This window comes from Carlito syrichta, unplaced genomic scaffold, assembly GCF_000164805.1.
Source record: "Carlito syrichta isolate Samal-C Ts95f unplaced genomic scaffold, Tarsius_syrichta-2.0.1 Scaffold86248, whole genome shotgun sequence".
Taxonomy (NCBI): Eukaryota; Metazoa; Chordata; class Mammalia; order Primates; family Tarsiidae; genus Carlito; species Carlito syrichta.
The window spans coordinates 3,185-9,627 of NW_007030344.1; the positions used below are offsets into that span (position 1 = coordinate 3,185).

Here is a 6,443-nt window from a genome sequence, read left to right on the forward strand (position 1 = left end):
AAGCTAGTTCAATCCTTATGGAGAGCAATGTGGCAATTCTTTTTTTTTTTTAACTTCCAAACAAGCTTTATTTGGGAGGAAACTCTCATTTGTTAAAGCTGCAAGCAAGTTCTGTTCACAATTACAGTTCTAGAGATCTAATAGTTTAGTTTCAGAGATCCCACTGCTCAAAGGTATATTTCAAAATTACTGACAAAACCAAAGCCATACCAGAAGGAAACAGCTCATCGGACTGGCTTGGAATGTACAGCTATGGATTTCAGCTACTCTCCAAAACAGGCACACCACTTCCCTGGAAAAAGGTGGGATGGAACCAATGCGCACAAAGGAAAATGTCTTTAAATAAGTTACTTGGAGAGGATTATGCACTCCTTAGAAACTACAGTAAAGTCACAAGTCCCAGCTGGAAGGGTACATGGTACAGCAACAATTTCACAGGGAGCTTAAAGGATCCTGGGATCGCAGGTGTTGGCTTGTGGCACACACAATAAGAGCATTTACTGAAGTGGGATGAGAACACTGGAGGGCAGGGGTCTCCCACAGTCCTACCCAGTCTTTTAACTTGCAAAAAGGAGAGGTTGTGTTCTGTAGCATCTTTGGGAATATTTGAGACAGTTCAAAAACAAAAACACAACCCTCAATACTATTCCCCAGAAAGTCCATGTCTGAAAAGAGGTAGTTGGTCAGGGTTCCCAGGGAGGACTGCACCTCCCATCCATTTCCGTCTTCACATGGTATAAGACATCAGCAAGGGTGTGCTCCACCACAGCGCCCCAGCCCATGTCACTCACAGGGCGGTATGTGAGATCCTTTGGAGGATACTTGAAGCACAGTCCAAAGTTAATGGAAACCGTGCAGCTCTTGTACAGTGAGATGGCTGGGAAGTAAACCCTCTCAAAAATGTCTTTGTACACCACTCCTTGATTGACACCGTTTTTATAAAATATTATCTCACTATGGGGAGTTTGCTTTAGGCTCTTCTCTGCTTTATCCACAAAGTCTTTCTCCTCAAAATACAAGTAACTCTTGAACTTTATCAAAGCCTTATCTTTGTAAGTATTAGGCAATGACTTCGCCGTCTCTGTGTCTTTAGGAAGAGTCAGAAGAGTAGTGTTTGCCAATGGACTGGTGGAATTTGGTTCCCTTTTTGCTCCTCCAAGAATAGCTAAATTTGTCATAACCTAAGGGAGCTTGAAGGTTATCTAAGGGCTGGGACCAACCCAGCCTGGCAGCAGTATCAGGTGGCATGCCATCCACAGTGATTTCAAAGTACCAGGCACCTTTCCATACTCCATGAGAGGCCCGCACCACGGAGTAGCCCTTCTCTCCAACCACAGTCAGTCAGTCATCGGAGATCTTTAATTGAGAAGCTCAATCATGTAGGGCTAACAAAACCCGTCATACAAGCAGGCTCTATAGAGGTCTCCAGGAATAGGTTTTCCTGCCCAGCAGTCAAATTCAAGCTTCTCAGGATCAGGGGCGTGGGGATCAGGCTCAGCTAAAATATACCGATAGCCATCTTTGTTAAATGGGTATTCCAAGGGGTAGTCATGAGGGGGAAGGCGTTGAGCAGAAAACAAAAGGGTCACTTCGGGCCTTTTTGGTGGTCCCTGTGGTCCCGCCATCCTGCTGCTTACGCTTAGCTCCTCTTCCTTTCCCGCTGCTTCCTGCGGCAATTCCCCCATTTAGATTCCCACTGGTAGACACAGCACTGCTTTGTTTTTGGTTGTCATAAGCAGGACCAATGTTACTAAGGTCCTGATCTAAAAGTCCAAATTTTGGGTAATCGTCTTCCGGGTCTTTACTCCCAGGATCATGGTGTTCCTTTACCAAGAATACATCTCTTTTTTTATTCATTGTTTTAACAATGTTATTTGGCCAAGTCATTTTCCCAGGTCTCTGTCTGGTTGTCATGCATTCCCAGTATTTATCAATAAATGATATAATATCCTTACCTTTGAAGAACATGGTTTTCGGATGTTCATCCTTTGTTCTGGACTGCCATGTTAGGTTAGCCAAAGCACTAAGGCACATTTCTTTCAAGTTTGCTTGCTGCTGGAGGAAATAGGTGTTCCCACTATGATGGCATACATTGCAACGAAAACAGTAGTTGGTCATGAAAGGGAGACAGGATGAGGTATCTATGCCAAATGTATCTGCAGTGAACCACTTGGTACATATCCCACACTGCAGCTCTACCTCTTCCAGCTGTTGGCCATTCTCTTCATCCACGGATCCCACCTGAGTATCCATCACCTCTGAAGTATCCCCAGCACCTTCTAGTTTATCTTTTCCATTAGAGGATTCTGTCAACAAACCACCACTTACATCAACCAAGTTTGCATCCCCAAAGCTGTGTTGATTTTGTCTCCCAGCCAACAGTCACAACTCATTTCTTCCATGAATATTTTCTTGCTGCTCTCCCAGAGATGGATGAAACTTTCCAGAAAAGCCTACAACTGAAACACCTGGCTTCAGACCTTCTTCCACATCCCAGGTGCCTGCTCCTAGCAAAATATCGGAGCAGAGTGGTACTTGCAGATTGAAACTGCTTATCCGGCAATTCTTAAAAGAAATAAAAAGTGACCTCCCATACAATCCAGCCATCCCTCTTCTGGGAATATACCCAGAGGAACATAAATCATTCTACAAATAAGGCTGCACATGCATGTTTATTGATACATTATTCACAATAGCAAAAGCATGGAACTAACCCTACTGCCTGTTGCATGTGGACTGGATAAAGAAAATGTGATATGTATACACGATGGAATATCACGCAGTCATAAGAACAAAATCATGAACTTTGTAGCAAATTGGATGGAGTTGGAGATCATAATACAAAATGAACTATCACAGAAACAAAGAACTGAATACTGCATGTTCTCACTCAAAAGTGGGCCCTGAACTTAGACACATTAGCACACAGGAAGGATTGGCAGTTGCTGATCACTGCTAAGGGTGGGAGGATGAGTGGAGTACAGGGGGTACATGGCAACACAAAGGGAGCCTGGTTCACTCCCAGGGGTAGTAAGGACTGGTTAGAAACCCAAATTTCAGCTGCATGCAGCCTACTTATGTAGTTAGTCCTCACTTGTATCACACATCTACATAACAAAATAAAATAAAAATTTTTTTACAATAGGGAAAATTACATTTTTCTGGTGATTAGTGATATGGAGAATTTTTTCACGTTATTGGCTGCTTGCAAATCTTCTTTTGAGAAATGTCTGTTCATGTTCCTTGCCCACTTTTTAATGAGGTTATTTTAAAAAATTCTTTATAAATTCTGTTTTTTTCTCATTCTATAGGTTCTCTGTTTACTCTGATGATTATTTCTTTTGCTGTACAGCAGCTCTTTAGTTTAATTAAGTTCCATTTGTTTATTTTTGTTTTAGTTGTATTTTGCTTTTGAAGTCTTAACCAAATATTTTTTTGTCTAGGCTAGTGTCCAGAAAAGGTTTTTCTAGATTTTCTTCTAGAATTTTTGAAGTTTGAGGTCTTATATCTAAGTCTTATATTCATTTTAAGCTAATTATATAGATAGATAGATAGATAGATAGATAGATAGATAGGGGTCAGTGTCATTCTTCTGCATACAGCTAGCCAGTTTTCCCAGCACCACTTATTGAATAGAATGTCCTTTCCCCATTGTTTATTTGTGTTGACTTCATTGAAGATCAGTTAGTTTTAGGTATGTGGCTTTATTTCTGTGTTCTCTATTATGTTCCATTGGTTTATGTGTCTGTTTTTGTACCAGTACCATGTTGTTTTAGTTACTATTCCTTGTAGTATAATTTGATGTCAGCTAACATGATATTTCCTACTTTGTTCTTTTTGTTTAGGATTGCATTGTCTATTGAGTCTCTTTTTTGGTTCCATATGAATTTAAAATTTTTTTTCGAATTCTGTGGTAAATGGCATTGGTAATTTGATAAGAATGGCATTGCATCTGTAGGTTGCTTTGTGCAGTATAGTCATTTTAACAGTATTGATTCTTCCTATGTTTTCTGATTTTCCTATGTCTTCCATTTGTATTATACATGATGCCTTTCATCAGTGTGTTGTAGTTTTTCTTGTAGAGGTCTTTCACCTCCTTTATCAAATGTATTCCTAATTTTTTTTTTGATCATTGTAAATGGGATTAAGATCTTGATTTGGACCAGGCTTGGTCCTGTAATCCCTGCACTTTGGGAGGTTGAGGCGAGTGGATTGCCTGAACCCGCGGGTTTGAGACCAGCCCGGGCAACTGGTGAGACCTCCTTTCTACAATAAATCAAAAATTAGCATGGCATGGTAGCATGCGCCTGTTGTTCCACTACTTGGAAGTCTGAAGCAGAAGGATCTCTGGAGCCCAGCAGGTCGATGCTGGGGTGGCCATGAGCATGCCATGCCACTGCACTCCAGCCTGGGCTACCAAGTGAGACTCCGACTAAAAACAAAAGATCTTGATTTGTTTATCAGCTTAAGCATTGTTGGTGTATAGAAATGCAAGTGATTTGTGTATTAATTTTGTATCCTGAAGCTTTACCACTTTACTGAATTTTTCTTTTATCAGGTCTAGGAGTCTTTTGGAAGAACATTTAGAGTTTGTATATGTAAGATCATGTCATTGGTCACAATTGTTCTTAGTTTTCTTTTTTAAAATAAATATATGATACTTTACTCAGGAGAGTCTTTTGGGGCTCTTACATATGGATAAAACAATTTTAAAAATTTATTTTTAAGATGTGGGGTACAATTCAAGGTTAGGTATACAAATGGTCATTGTATAGGTAAAGTTTGGGTCTCACTTTGGTCCCTATTTCACCTGGTTTGAGATCAGGTACACTTATTGATGAAGTGTGTCCCCACTTCCTTTGCAGTTTCCTACTAATGCCAATCCCTTTCTTATAGTATTATGATAATTTTTCAGGGTCTGCTTATGATTGAGAACATGTGGTTTCAACTCTTTGTTTCTGTGATAGATCACTGAGTATTATAGACTCTAAGTCCAAAGTTGTGGTGAAGCTCATAATTTTGTCTTTATGACTGTGTAATAGTCCATCATGTATATATACCACATTTTAAAAAAATTCAACCCTCTTTCGATGGGCTGTAGTGACTAATGCTGCAATAAACATGCGTGTACTAGTATCTTCTTCATAGAGTGATTTGAGTTCCTCCGGGTATATTCCCAGAATGGGGATTGCTGGGTCAATGAAAGGTTGATTTTAAGGTTTTTTAGGTATCACCACACTGTTTTCCACAAAGATTGTACTAGTTTATAATCCCTCCAACAGTGTAGAAGTGTTCCCTTTTCTCCACATCCTCTCCAGCATCTATTGCATTTTGAGTTAGTGATGATGGCCACCCTGATAGGGGTTAGGTGGTAGCTCAGTGTGGTCTTAATTTGCATTTCTTTGACGATTAGTGAGGTTGAGTTTTTTCTAATGTATCTGTTGGCTGCCCATGTGTCTTCTTTTGAGAAGTGTCTATTCATATCTTTTGCCCACTTTTTAATAGGCTGTTTGTTGTTTACTTTTCGGCACATTTGAGTTCCTAGCAGATACCAGATGTTAGGCACTTGTCAGATATACAGTTGGCAAATATTTTTTTTCCCATTCTGTGGGCTGTCTCCCCACTGTCTTGATGGCTTCTTTTGTTTTGCAGAAGCTTTTGTTTGATGAGGTCCCACTTGTCTATCTCATTTCTTATGGCATGGGCACTTGGGGTTTTGATCAACAATTGGTTGCCAGTTCCAATTTCCATAAGAGAGTCTCCTGCATTTTCTAAAGTTCTTAGAGTTTGAGGTTTTATATTTAGGTGTTTGATACATTTAGATAATTTTTATATGGTTATAGGTAGGGGTCTTGCTTTAATCTTCTGCATGTGGTCAGCCAGTTTCCCAGCACCATTTATTGAATAAATTCTCCTCTCCCCAGTGGTTATTAGTTGAGGCTTTGTGAAAGATGAGTTGGTTGAGAAATTGAGGTTTTGCTTCTGGAATCTCTATCTTGTTCCATTGATCTATATGCCTGTTCTTGTACTAATACCAGGTTTTGATTATTGTAGCCTTATAATAAAGTTTAAAGTTTGGGAGTGTGATACCCCCCACTTTGTTTCTTTTGCTGAAGACTGTTTCGGTTATTTGTGGTCATTTATGTTTCCATATGAATTTCTATATCGTCGTTTCCAGTTCTGAGAAGATAGATACTGGTAATTTAATGGGTATTGCATTAAATCTGTAGATTGCCTTGGGTAGGATGGACATCCTAACAATGTTGATTCTTCTAATCCATTAGCATGAAATATTTTTCCATTTGTTTGTGTCCACTCGGATTTCTTTAGCAGTGTTTTGTAGTTTTCATTGTAAAAGTCTTTCATTTCTCTGGTTAGGAAGGTGCCAAGGTATTTCATTTTTTTCTTGCTATTGTGAATGGGGTTGTGCTTTTTATTTGGTT

General features: G+C 39.6%; 1 pseudogene across 1 annotated transcript; it reads right to left on the reverse strand.

The window, feature by feature from the left end:
• Nucleotides 1–683: 683 nt before the first annotated feature.
• On the reverse strand, nt 684–2,363 carry LOC103259353 (annotated as a pseudogene). The gene has a single exon (XR_504232.1). The product of XR_504232.1 is annotated as a set1/Ash2 histone methyltransferase complex subunit ASH2 pseudogene (transcript).
• Between the last annotated feature and the right edge of the window lie 4,080 nt (nt 2,364–6,443).